This window comes from Puntigrus tetrazona, chromosome 9 (genome assembly GCF_018831695.1).
Source record: "Puntigrus tetrazona isolate hp1 chromosome 9, ASM1883169v1, whole genome shotgun sequence".
Classification (NCBI taxonomy): domain Eukaryota; kingdom Metazoa; phylum Chordata; class Actinopteri; order Cypriniformes; family Cyprinidae; genus Puntigrus; species Puntigrus tetrazona.
In genome coordinates, this window is record NC_056707.1 from 6,101,599 (window position 1) to 6,116,624 (window position 15,026).

Here is a 15,026-nt window from a genome sequence, read left to right on the forward strand (position 1 = left end):
GTACTTAAATCTGATTTGAATTCTTGGCACACTGCGGCGGCGAACGCAATGAGATGAAAAGGTTCTTGGCCCAAGTCCTATCAATCACAGATTAGTGCGAAGGCGTAGGAAGCGTGTGTTCGTGCAGAGCCGTAACCTTCCATGCACCTGCATAAACACGGTCAGATTGAGCCCGAGTCTCTGATTAACTCCACCTCAGGGTGGGTTTTTTGTCTCTCAGGGTCTCTGTGATATATTTTTTTATTTGTGCATTTTGGTCATCTGGCATTGCTTTTGCAGACGGCCATTTTCTTGAAGACGAGAAGATGAGGCGTCCTTCAACCGCGCTGATTGCATTATGTCTCGTATCCATCCTGTCTCATTGTACGGCGCGAGAGACGCCAATGAGGTGTGACCGCCCGACTCAGAAACGACAATAGACAAGAAATAATAATGATGACGTGAAAAAGCTACATTGTTTTAGGGAGAAAATTCAGCAAATATCTATATCGTTTAAAGCACAAGTTTTAACCAGTCTTCAAAATGATGCGAAATCTATATTTAGAGGAGAAAGCTGCTAACATGTCCTTTAAAAGCATCATTCTCTTAAAAGAGGAATTTGGCATCATTTACTCATTATAAACTTCAAATCTTCTGGTTCTTTTAATATTTTCCGTGTTGTTTTCTGTTGTTGTTTTGATTTTCATTACCACAAAAGGTATTTTGGGCTTTTTTTTTTTATAGGAATCAATTATTAATATTAACCAGTTGATTATTAGCAAGCCTATTATTTTCATATCTTATAAAATACACATTTTACATGACGATGTTCTACATCCCTATTCCTACCCAATAACAAAACTTAACAACTACCTTAATAACTTTTAATAAGCGGCAAATTAGGAGTTTATTGAGGCAAACATTGTAGCTAATAATTTGCTAATGGTAAGAATCGGACCTTAAAATAAAGTTTGAATGTAAGAATTTTTTGAAACCATGCAAGTGATGAACAACCTAAACTGAATTCGAACTTCAAATCTGATATGACCTAAAGATACTTATTTAATACATATTTCATTTTTACATTTTAAGTGAATGTATGAATAATGTTTGTCACAAAAAACCATATGTATGGCTTCAAAAGATTTGGAATACAAATCAATTCCAGTACATAAGACAGAGAGTATTCTTTAAAATGTTATTATTGATTTGTTTTGCTCAAAAGAAAAAGTCAGCTAAGACTCCTGTTAAGAGTCATGTTAACAAGAAGTCTAAAAACTATAGTAATGCAATTAGGGCAAAAGCCTAATTCAAGAATGCAGTCTAAAAGTCTAAAGTCAAGGAAGCGGAGAGTGCGACTGAACGGCCTTTAATGCATTTAGAAAAACACAAACAGACATCGCTCTAAGTGTACATTTGTGTGCAGAGGAAATTAGCGATTAGCCATGAGTTTAAGTCACTGACAGGTCCTGGGTGTGCCAGGTGAGAGTTAAACTCTCCCAGGGTTCTCCAGTTCACAGTGGAGCCATAAAGCGTACAGGTCATTTCCTGTTTCTTTCACCCTCTGCTGCTGCCTCACACCATCGCTTCCTCTCGGCATTAATCTCCTGCCTTTTGGTTTTCGCTTCTTTCATTTCACCGCATATCTCTCCAAAATAAATTCAGTTTCTAAATCTACAGACACCGTCGGCCTTAAAAAAAGTCAATTCTTCTTAAACTTTCCATGTTCCTATGCGACTTTCTCTATTCCCCTTCACTGAGTGCGACATTAATGCCACTTTAAAATGTTAAGTGTCTCCTTGACTCCTCCATTACCTCATCACTCAAAAATCTGCAGGAAAAAATAGGAAACGTGGAAGAGTTAAGAAGGTGCGACAGCAGTAAATTTAGCAGCAGTCATTTATGTTAATGTTTGTTTTGTGTTTATGTTAAATCTTTATTTTGATAGTCCCCTCAAGACATTCTACTAACTATAAGTAACTTTGTAACTACATGTCCACTAATTCTCATTAATTTGCAACTACAATTTTGCATGCTTATAATGGAAGTGAAACTGTCATTTTAGAAGTAAATGGTCAAGTAAAAAGCCATTTTAAACTAAATCTAGTAGCAGAGTGTAACGCCAAGCCAGAAGAGGGAGCTCACGAATAGAACGCTTAAGCCATAACGTTAAAAACTAATGCACTATCCCTTAGCTTAACAACAGTGATAGACTCTGGAGCTGCTTTGAACCTGATAAGACAGTAGCATCATGTCAAGATTCAACATTTCCACTCAACCCTGTACCCCACCTATAAAAACCAGAGCTATAAATAATACCTTCATCGGTGAAGGAATCATGAGCCAAAACCAAACCTTCAGTCTTCAAGAGAGTCTTCTTCATCAAGAATCCATCTCCCTATATGTTGTAGATTCCCTCAAGCATGAAGTGAATCTAGGATTTCCATGGCTCTCTGCTCATGACCCCAATATTTCATGGCACCATGGTGAATTACTGAACTGTCCCCTTTCTGTTATAGTCGATGCTTCCCCAACAAACCCATACCTCGTCTCACTACTAGTATTGAGAGACCAGAAACTAATCAGGCAGTCAATATCCTCTCCTGTTACCGTGATCTTTAGTAAAGAGGAGGCTCCACCCTTCCAAGACATTACTGATCACAAGAATCTCAAATATATCAAGAGTGCTAAACGCCTGAACCCACGCCAAGCTCGCTGGTCATTGCTCTTCGCCTGTTTACAATTCACTGTCACACATTGACAAGAGAAGAACTAGCAAGAACAGCAAAGCCGATGCCCTTTCCGATGTTATGACCACCACCTCGACAACCCATTCTCCCACCATCTGTTATTCTAGCCTCTATCCTGGGACATAATGGAGAAGCTACAATGGGCACAGCAACAAGAACAATCGCCAGCTCAATGCCCTGAACAAACAGTATATACCCCCAGTCTATGACAAAGCATAATGCAGTGGGTCCACACATCTCTTTACGCTGGGCATCCAGGCATCTCTTGTGCGATCCAGCTAATACAAAACTCATTCCGTGGCCCGAGATGACTAAAGTAATTACATCATATGTTAAATTCATGAACCTGCCAACCTGTATTGTTTGCCTGATTGGACTGATGATCTGTTTTAGACCCATTGCCTGCCTCCTTAACATTGTTTCTTGGATTTTCCTGTACCTGTCGACAGATCAGACTGCCTTTGTGTTACTCACTCTCTGCCCGGCTTTATTTTTGTGTCTGTTGCCCTTGCACTCAATAAAAAACCGTGCACGGATTCTACCTCAGCCTCCATGTCCTCGTTACACAGAGCTACTGCAAGTGATTTTAGTTTTGTAAATCCAATTATCCTTTGCTGAAACTTCATCGTCTTCACAAAGGTAGATCATGGTTGCTTAGCGACAGCAGATGATTCTTGAGTGCAAGCGCCAGAATGCTTTGGTAAAAAAGGAGAAAGCGGCATGCAAGGCTTTTTTTGGAGCGACGTGACCGGTCCCTAAAACAGCTGAGAGCTTTCATCTTCAGTGCTATGGCCTCTAATATGAATGATGCACTATACCGGTTAGTATAGCACTGCGGTACATGTAATCATGCAGGAGAGAAAACAGCTGGACCTGGTGGTGTAGACCATGTGAGCTGTCCCTGGGCTTCTTCTCCTATATTATAAAAATGAATGTAGACTTTACAGGCCCACTGCAGTGAATTTAAAGCAGATGTTTACAATGGTCCGAAAACAGATGATCTTAGTTGTGATAGATGTGAAAAAGCAGATAATGGAGAAAGAATACTGTTTACTGTTTGGGGTTAGTAAGATATTTATTTACTTTTACTTTTTATTATAAAATTAATTAAAGTAGTATACAATTGATTAAAAGTGACAGTAAAGACATTGACCTTTGACCTTTCTATTCAGATGCATCCTGAAAAAAAATGTTTCACAATTTCAACATTGATTATATTACTGTTTTCAACATTTATGATGTTAGAACAAATCAGCTTATTAGAATGATTTTTGAAGGATCGTGTGACTGGAATAATATGGTTGAGAACTTTAGGAACAACTGTAATAACTAACTGTAATAATATTAGAAAATCCTACTGTTTTACTGTATTTCAGTCAAATAAATGCATATTTTTAGAGGTGCACATGATCTCAACGTCACATGTTTCTGAAACAGTAGCTCTAATCTGAGAAATTGACTCAGGAAACACTCATGAGAACTACTAGTTACAACAGGACAACATTTTTGTCGTTGCCTTGACCCAAAGACTTATATTTAAAAAGTGCATTACATTACTGCTGCCAGAAGTAGCATCTAGCTTATTATATTAAACCAAATATTCCTTAATATTCCAAGACGGGCATGGATGACTAACTGGCTAACATGCCAGCACATTTTTATATGCTTTTATACTAAAGACATCTGCAATAGACAAGGGCTAGATGAGTCACTTTTCCTGATTACAGTACAACAGAATGTGAAGACAGCGCTCCAGGTGTCTTCGCTCTCTTTGTTTTCACAAATTCTCTAAGGCAGGACCAGAAGAGAATTAACTGCAAAAGAAATATTACCCATCACGAGATTACATGTGACATCATCATCATGTTCTGGACGTGAATCACTCGAGCAGGTGCGGAGGGTCTCACGGGGTTGAGTTGGATGCTGTGTAATGTTCCCTCTAATATTTGTTTCTGCTATAAACTGAACTATTTGCTGAGAAACCAACCAAAGAAAATATATGTTTTTTATATCAATGTCACGTATTTAGACTCTTCTGTTGTTGTTTTCATGTCCCACATGCTACTTTCTGTTAATTGTCTTATTGTGTCCAGGTGTTTTGAGTTAATTATGTCATTTACTTTGTGTATATAGTTCCTGTTTGTTTCAGTTCATTTGGTCCCATCTCATTGTTAATATGTGTGGTTTTTGCTACCTGCCTGTCTGCCTGCAGCAGCATTATTTGCGCTTTTGTGTAAGATGAAAAACTATTAAGATTTATATTCTCATCGATTGCTCCTTCCCTGAACCACACCGTGACAATCGTAAAATTCTTAATCTTCTCAATCTTAAAGTTAAGTGAAAATTACATTACACTAATCCCAGTTTGTAAGACCTACAGTGGTTTATTGAGTTAATAAAAATTATATATATATATATATATATATATATATATATATATATATATATATAATAAATAAGAATTAGAGAGAATGAATAAATTTACTGTCGCTGTGTGAATAATATGTAATAAAGCAATGACAAAAGGGGAACAAACTTAATAAGAGAATGCCAATTTGTAAATGTATTTTTTATTTTAACCAACTAAGCCTTTTCTCATCCACCAGCATTTGATCTACCATTACAGGCCATAGCACACTCCCAAATTTTCATATGCGTTTTTTTGTAGTCATTATCAAAATGCTTGATTATGGATGTGGAAACACAAAAAAAATGACCCCAGTTTCATTTTTTTTTAAGGCGAACGTTTTTGGAGGCAGTGTGTAAACGTAAGTGAGGTTGTGAGGTTGTACTTATTTTTTCATGCGTCTAATTTTATAAAGCGATTTTCAGACAGTGCAAAGATCTTAAAAGTCGACATGAACGTGAAGTTTGGGACCAATTTTACTTCCGTATTGTGGACGTACTTATGATAGGTTTTACGGAATGAGGCAAATAGAGGCTTTTATTCAACTGCAAACTGATTGGATGTGGTAAAGTAGGCGTTCCATTCAGAAATGAACACTAACAGTTGGAGGGGCGTGGCTAAGGATGTCACACTCATGCCCAAGCCATTAAACTAATGTTTTCAGAGAAAAACCCATTGTTTTAGAGAGGAGGACCATTTTCAGATTTTGATCAAATAGTACAAAAGCAAACATTTTTTTTTTCCGAACTTACAGAATAATTATTTACCACAAAATAGCAATGCGAGCTAACAAGATAAATATAGTACATTTTATTTCACGCCAGACTTTAGGAGGCAATATACTTCTATAGAGAGTCATGTACCTCTGATAAAAAAAAAAATATATATATATATATATATATATATATATATATATATATATATATAAATATATTTTGTCTTTACAGATGCAGCACCAGTAGTGCGTGGCTGGAGTGAACATGGGCAGTGTGAGGTCAAAACCTAACCATTACTAAACACCTCTCACCAACCCTCACTGTTTTCCACCACTGGGACGGAACAATTATGAATGTATTTATGCAAGAGTGAGAGCGATGCCAGAAGAGTTGGCACTTACAAAATGCAAATCCTAGTGTGTGCATTACGCAATTACTGTATAATGACTCGGGACTGTTTAAACTTCTATTCGTTTGTTTGACATCTCAGTTAGTCTTGTGTCATTTGGATACTAAGCGCTGATATCTACACTGAGAGACAACTAATAAGGAATAACGTCATTGGTGATGTCCAGATCTGTACTAAATAAACAGTGGGCGTCTCACGTAATGTGAAACATGCTAGTGATGTCATGACAATGAGGAGATGTCTAAGTGATTCAACGAATCGGGTACAATATTTCGCTTAGACGTTTTGGCTGAGAGTAGAAAGCATTTCATCATGATGAAAGGGATACAGTTCATGAAGATCTGAATTTAAGAGAGCTGTCTGTACCTACCCAGAGCTTTGCTCAGCACACTGTCTTTGGCTTTAAAAGGTAAATGTGAGCTTCATTCTCAACTTCCCCAAACGGGTGCCAGTAAACACAGACACAAAGACAGACTGAGCAAGAGAGACTGAGAGAAAGAGAGAGAAAGAAAGAGAGACTGAGTTGGAGAAAAGGAGTGTGAGGAAGTCCAGACCTCCATGTTCATCTATGTTTGTATGTGCATCGGTAATGCCATGCCAACAACTGTACAAAATTATACACACACTCAGATCCATATACAGTCATGCTGGGCTCCACTGAGTTTTAAAATAAAACCACTCAATTAAAACCCTGTTCCCACGACTTTCTGAAATCACAATGCACTGAATGTTTCACATTTACATATTTTACTCATACTGTTTATGTGTCATTCAGAGGGCTAGTATGGTACTTGTATTTTTTATTTTTTTAAACTAAACAGAAATGGAAAGCATCTACACTATTAATGGCTGCCGTGCAAAAAGACCATAAATATCAATTTGGCCGGAGTGCTTGTTCTCCATCGGGAGCATTCAGGAAAGCCCTCTAACAAAAAACGATGGGAAATAAGGCCAAAAGCTTGGCTTTTCCCCTTTAAAACACAAACAAATAAACATTCTTAAGACCAGAATGTGCAGGTCACTGTGTTTGCATGATGGGAAAATCTTCCGGGATCAGATTCCAATTGAGTCTCTTTGGAGCTTTAGGCCAAAGTTTAAGGGGCAAAGGTAGTGTCATGAAGGGTCATAGACTGAACTGAACCTTGCGATTCATGTTTTTATTGAACCTATGCCACAGACTACAGCTCACAGACAGTTCTTTTATCAGAACATTTACCAGGTTTTAACTGATCGATACTTTAAGCAGGTTTTATTTTATACAGTGAAAAAGTATTTAAAGATAAGTGATATGTGCTTTCAATGTTAAGTTTCAAAACCTTTGCTAATTATTTGGGTTTGAACCAGTGGTTCAGATTGTGTGTTTTCCAACTCCCCTAGAATTAAAGAGTTGAGTTTTACCGTATTCCATTTAACCAATTTCTGTGTCTGGCAGTAGCACTTTTAGCTGTAGCTTAGCATAAATCATTGTATCTGATTAGACCATTAGCATCACGCTCAAAAATCAAAAATAATTAAAGAGTTTAGATAGTTCCTAATCGTGATTCTTCTAATATCGCGCATTTCATTAATGTCAGTCCTGCACACAGTGTAACTGGTACAGCAGCAAATAAAACTCTTTGATTATTACACCAGAGATGAGTATAGTCTGCTAAAATCATACCTGGAGATCAGAAAATCGATTAAACATTTCATTTTTAGTCAGTCCTAGTACACAGTGTAACTATAGAAGAGTCCAGTTTTAAATAGAAAATATACCACCAGACCTGGACCTACAAAATATTTTAAAACTAGCTAAATGACACGAACACAGGTGTATCTGAGACAGTAAACCTCTCCATACACCCCTAAATTGTAGATATATTTTTTAATTCACCAACTTTATACGTGAATTTGACTTTTCCAATAAGAGCTATAGCAAATCTTCCATATATGGTGTTGTGACATAGAGATTATTAATGTATTAATGCATTCTATGTTAAACACTACAGTTACTTCATGCCACTAAATGTTTCATGTTCCTCTGGAGGAATATTTGGAGATCGTGTCCCAGGTGGGGGATGTAGTTCATTTAACCTCCCACTGGAGTTGATTTTATTTAGTCTATGACTAATCTTCACAATGAAATATCTCCGGTCCTTGGGAAAAGCGATTGTCCAAATACACGTGAGGCTCTAGGGCTGCTTCAAACTGATGCAGCACATATACCCCGGGTCCCTTCTTTCATAGGCACTCTGTTTTTTTTTTTTCCACAGTATTTACACAGTGTTGCAGACTGCTAAAGGACTAGAACGGTTGCCATGGTTCATTCTGTTGGTTTAGTAACAGATATCTCCCTGTAGGAAGGCAGGAATCTAAACAGGATGGTGGAGAGATAGATACAGAGAGAGGCAATAAGTGGGTGTCTGATAATGTCAAAATTTTAAGTGTCATCCTTGTCTGAAACCATGTTTAAGCAAAACGTATAATAGGCCAAAACGTATTTTTTGCCATTAAATGCATTAAATCCAAATTATTATGCCAAGTGTCAACAAATGGTTCATGACCTTTTCTCAAGGCTAATTTCACTTTTCAGCCATTTTTACATTCATTTTACCAAACTGGTGTCAACTTTTCTGAAGTCTCAGTTCAGCTTTGTCTCACACAGGTTTCCTACAAAAGTCTATAAACATGTTCTACTAAGCCTTGAGAAAAATTCCACAAACTCTAGAGCAACATTCATACTGCATGTATACTACTCTTTTGGCGTGGTTTCAGTCACCAAATACTGTGTTTATGCACAGTGTCACTTACAATGGAGCTAAAGACAGCTGCTTTCTCTGAAATAGGTGACTAAATAAAGTGTCAGAGGTGTTCAACCATTAAAACCGAACCAAATCTTAACCTCAGAACCAAGAACTAACAAACAATGCACATGTGAGAAAAATTATTCATCAATCATTTTAACCCATGTGTACACTTGCTAGGTAAGATTTTCTCTCTCTCTCTCTCTCTCTCTCTCTCTCTCTCTCTCTCTCTCTCTCTCTATATATATATATATATATATTAATATTTGTTCTATTTTTATTTTATGATTAGAATATGATTTAAGATTGTTAAAACATTAGTTTTAAAAAACTTTATTGATAAATAAGGCAATATTAGAATAAAATAATACAAAGAAGAAGAAATATGTATTTGCAACAACTGATGAAGTGCTGAATGCTGCATGCATGCTCAGTGTTGTCAAGGTAACGTTTGCTCAGTCCTTCACTTCTCCTAAAATACAAATGCTTATACCACACACAAATGCCCTAAACCCTTCAAGAAACACAATTCAAAAGGGAGTAGGGCACAGGCTAATCAAATTAAGCATCCCAGTGATGCACTCTGTTTCTCTTGGACCTGGTCCTTAAAACAACATCCTGAAGAAACAGAGCCTGGGGCAAGCAGTGGGTGCACAACCGAACTGACCCTAAATAAAAAAAAAAAAAAACGCAGCATCAGCACACAAACCAACATCTATAGACTGCATTTGGGGAACCACTTGTCAACAGCACTATTTAAAATGAAAAAGGAAGAAGAAGAAAATCTCTATATTGACACTCTCCAGCCATAATAAATAATTTGCCATTTTTCTGACTGTAACTGGCTTGGGCTCAGAGGATACATTATGCACAGATCAGCTACACTGAGATCCTGTGTTTATTATACTTTTAATGTGTTTAGATTTGACTGTAATTGGTCCAGAGACATAATCTTTCGCTCTCTGACCCACGTGTTGCCGCACGTGCCTCACACTGCATCAAGTATTTCAATCCAGAGCTGAAGAAACAAGACATGAAAGATATTGCAGTAAACAATGCAGTATGTAAACACTGAGACTGCGGCTGAAATATTTTCCTCCCATTGGTTTTGCTTCATTTTGTTTTCCAGATGCCATTTGTTTACACAGTTTTTTTCCATTAGCATGTCTATGTGAGTGCATGAGAAGTCTGCGGTTCACATGTGTTGGGAGGTCTGGCTGGGCCCCCCACTTTTTGAGGAGGTGCTTGTGGCACCTGCCCCGTTGCCTCAAGATTCAGGAATGAGCCCTCTGAGGCTCGGCGCATGAGTGCAGACAGGATCCGGCTGCGATGCAAGTGAGAACGAGACTTTGGGAAGAACTAAACCACTTCAACCAGATAATCAATAACATTACAGACCCTTTACCTTTCATATCCTAACAGACATGCCCATGGGATTTAGCGCCCTGGTTTATAAAAGCAAACACCTCTTGAGCTGGAAATATCAGGTTTCCATTGAGGAAACCATGTAATGTTTATGTCACTTTGGGTAACATGTTTTCATCATTGGACAGATGGAGTGATGATAGCTGAAGTACTACATGTTTAGTGAGTGGCAAACATTAAAATTTATGTTACTGTTCTTCACAACAGGTAACTTAGGTGGCTTAAAGAAAAAATCTGAAATGCATGTTATGCTCATTTAATAGAATCTTTGGCATAATGTTAAAGACCAATTTTAAAATTTGCTATGAGGCACTTACAATGAAAGAAAAAGGGGTCAATTCCTTGAGAATTATAAAGCAGAAAGATAAAATATAATTTAATAAAATCACAAGATCACAGTTATAGTTGGTATTTAAGTTAAAATAGTTAAAAACAGTTAAAATATTTCCTTCTTGTGGCTATAATATTGATTTAAGTGGAAATAAAATTGGGTAATCTACAATATGCAACAAATGCTGTCGAATGAACTTAATGAGGTTTGAATAAACCTCTCATGCAATTGTTTTATCAAGAACCTTGACCATCCATGGAACCTTTAAAAGGCAGAAAAGGGTCTTTATAGTAGAAAACTTTTTTAAATTTTTTAAATGTTCAACAAGCTAAAAAGATACGTTGGCTGTTTATCCAGTAACTGGTTTAGTGCATTGCTTAGCAGGCTTCTGCCACCCACTCCAGTCCCAGCTGTGCTGAAACAATGCTCACCATCTCACCAACTGGCCAACCTGGGCGCAGCTCCAAATGTAGGTGGACGTAAGGCCTGCAGCATGATTCGGTCTACTAAAGGAAAAGTTTCACACACAATTGTCAATTGAGGGAAATGATCCATTACTGATTTGGCCACCAAACAAAACCACAAACAGATTATCCTGTGATTTCACTCTATCCACTGCATCATTTGTAGTATCATCTGTAAGCTGTCATGAAAAAATGTGAATTGAGCGTTACCAGCTCACAGCCATCGTTGAGGGGATTCCAGGGGGTTTGATAGAGAACATGTGGGCAGTGTTGCTGAATTACCAGCTGCTGCACTATTTTTTACAGTATTTTCCAAGGATTTTCTTAATCTTTTCTAAAGCCTATTCATTCTAAATGCAATTTTCAACACATATTATCTATAAACTCTTTTGGCAGCAAATCCATTTAGTAATTGCTGAGTTAGCAAACACTTCATTTAAGCATTTAAGCTTTTTTTCCCTATTAACTCATAACAGAATTCAACAGGTGTTCACTTGCATGAATATCCAACTAAACATTTTTAATAATTTCAGGCTAAAGTTTTTGATGTTTTTGTTTCTAATGCCCATCGTGAACATTAGAAAAAGTAATTGTGAATGTAATGGCAATGCTGATTTTTTTTGCAGCCATTAGTGTATTAGCATATACATTTTCTCCCTGTTTATATATTATCCATATTAGATCTTTACACAAACTTCTAAAAAAAATGTGAAAATTGTGGTTATATTCCACTTGACAGCTGGAAATTATATATGGTTTAATGACAAAATGCAGAACATCACATAATTGCCTCTATACGACCACTATTTCTGATTCTCGTGTGTGGTCTTCTAAGAAATTACAGCGCTCCATTTTTTGGCCTGCGTGTTTGAACATTTCTTAGAAATGCAAATGGTGTCCATTCCATGGTGTGTTTATCATTGTGACATTTAAGTATGACATATGTAAGCGCACATGGAGGCAGAACATGTGTGAGAGGTCTGGGAGTGTGCCATACATGTATGGGAAACGTTCCTGTGGGCGGAAAGGGTCTGGGTAGAGAGAGAGTCATAACATGATCTGATTCTATTCACTATGAAGTCATGAGAGACTGATCTGCTCCTTCCTGTCTAGAAATAGATTATTGTAAACTCTCCAAAAGGGAGAGAGGAACGAGGGAATAATCCCTCATTCTTGTCCAAATGTCCCTGTGTGCTGTAAGGCCATCCTCTCAAAAAACAGGCCTATACTATCAGCCCTCCTCCACCAAACTTTACAGAAGACACAATGCAGTCAGACAGCTAATGTTGTCCTGCCATCTGTGGATCATTGCTCTGATAGGTTTGCACTGCTCCAGTGTCCAGTGGCAGCATGCGTTACATTAATCGTACTGTACTTTGTGATTTAAAGCTTGCATGCAGTTGCTCGGTCATGGAAACGAGTGTCCCCCAGTTTTTGTGCTGATTCTAACGTCAGTCGACCGTCAGCAGAGCTTCGTGACTTTTATAGATAACGCACACCCTGGGGACACGGTATACGTTTAATTACATATAATAATTTACAGTTACAGTTTACATATGGGAATAACAGATGACATTTAGAAGATATGACTTTTCATAATGAATAAATAAAGCAAAAATAATAATAAATGGTGAAACGTTAATTTTGGAGCCTGATCTGAGAGGTGGATGATCTTGATATAAATCTTGATCTTTTTTGGCACACCCGTACAAACTACTCTGTGTTCTTCACAGTGTAGACAGATAAGCTATTTACGAAGATGTTTACGATAAGACCGACTGACTGTGAATCACTCCGAAGCAGGACAGGAAGCGTACCTGTCTGAGGAGAGGCAGACAGATGTTTTGAACACACGTCAAACCTCACGTGCATCTTTTTAGCTGCCTTCTGCTTGTTTCCTTTCAAGTCACTCTTGGTGATTACGTTTAGATCACTGTTTAGACTGCCTATTGAGTGGAAACTGCTGGTCTAAATCCTGTGTTGAGACTAAGAAAAAAAGCAAGAATCTTTAGTAAAACAGGGGCATCTTTATCATGCAGCCTAAGCAGACCACAGATATGCAAGTATGTAACTGAAAAAGAGGGGTGACTAGTCTACTGTAAATGTCATTACGGTATTTACTAGTCCCGTGTGCCGTATCTGACAAAAGCATCATAAATACAGTTTTACAACTCAGTTTTACAGTCAGTTTTATTTTCTTTTTTACATTCTAGTATATTGTACAAATATGTTGTTTGAAGGAAGCTGCGTAGATCTATTCTGACCCTGACATTGTCCAGAATATAAATATAAAGGAATGTTTGTCAAGACAGGAAAGGAACGTTTGTCCAAAACAATACGCTAACGTCCTTAAAGGAGACTAACCATCAAAGATGCAAAACTCAAATCATTTACTGACAGGAAGGAAGGAGAGATCAGGAAAAGCATTCGCCATTTGGAATTTGTTATAGGCACTTTTTTCAATTAAGTTGTCAGGGTCTGTGTTTTCAGCGAAACGATTTACTGCTTATTCGGTTGGTACTAACAGGGTTTTGGCCAGTCTGTTTTACTGAAAGTTGGAAAAAGCCTTCAAGTCTGAAAGCTATTGTGGTCATATGTAGTTTGCATACTTGTGCAGTTTAAAGATAGATTCAAGATCTGAAGTTTATATGGCTGGTATATACTTATTCATGATTCTATGACATGGTAGTAGTGTGCACTCAACTTATGTATTACAAAATAACTTTATGTATTTCACACACTGTACGGTTGAGTACGTAGTGCATAAGTACATAGTGTATAAATGTATAGCGTACAGTGTGTCATTTGGGACACAGCTACAGTTGTTTAGATCACGCAAATACCAATCGCCCCAAAAAGAAAAAGAAATCTCTCTGTGTCCAGTTTCATGTTGCGCCTCCTCCTGCCTACAATGCTTCTTTTGTTTGTCTATGTGTGCTCTTTAAATCTAAAATGACTTTTTCCAAGACTCCACAGCTGAATATGGAAAGGAACAGGCGAGTGGAAGATTGTGATATTTAAAAGGAAATTAAAAATAAAATGCTTTAAGCTGAATAACAAGAGAAGAACAGTCTCTTTCAGTACAGAAGCGTGAGGAAATGATGATGGCATTCGAATTACTGTGGACTTCATCTCAAAATAAAAATAAAAATAATGCTTGTTTCTTGCTGCGTTGTTCTCGGTTTTAATTTCAATTCATTTTAATTGTAGCGAGAGTAAAAGCAGACAATGTTAGCAAACAGTCAAGTCAACGGATCGCTCCAATGCATCCTCTCCCACACAGATACGGAAGCCTATGAAAGGAGATGCAGGATGCACAACATATTTACATGAAACACGGATCCATTTATAGAGAACACGCATCTTACCCGCACCCAAAAAAAGACAGGCAAGAGGAACTGTGCTGTTTTCCCACCAACGACAAACTATTAAAAGAGCCAAGAAATGATCCGATGATATGCATTGTATTACGCTTCCTGCTAAAATAAAGCTATATGTTTACATACGTGTCTTTTATTCAACATGGTGAAAAAGTGTGTAAAACATTTCTTTTCATCAAGTCATAACTCATATCAAAAATGGTATTGATTCAGGTTAACTGATAAGATAACAAGATAATGTGTTTACTGTGAACCATTGAATGATCCTTTTGGAAAATACCACGCATAAATCTAAAATCATCAATCTCCTGCAGATGCATTATTTAATACAAAAATATATTTAAGACACCGTTCCTCTGGCCAAAAATGAATCTCTCAACTT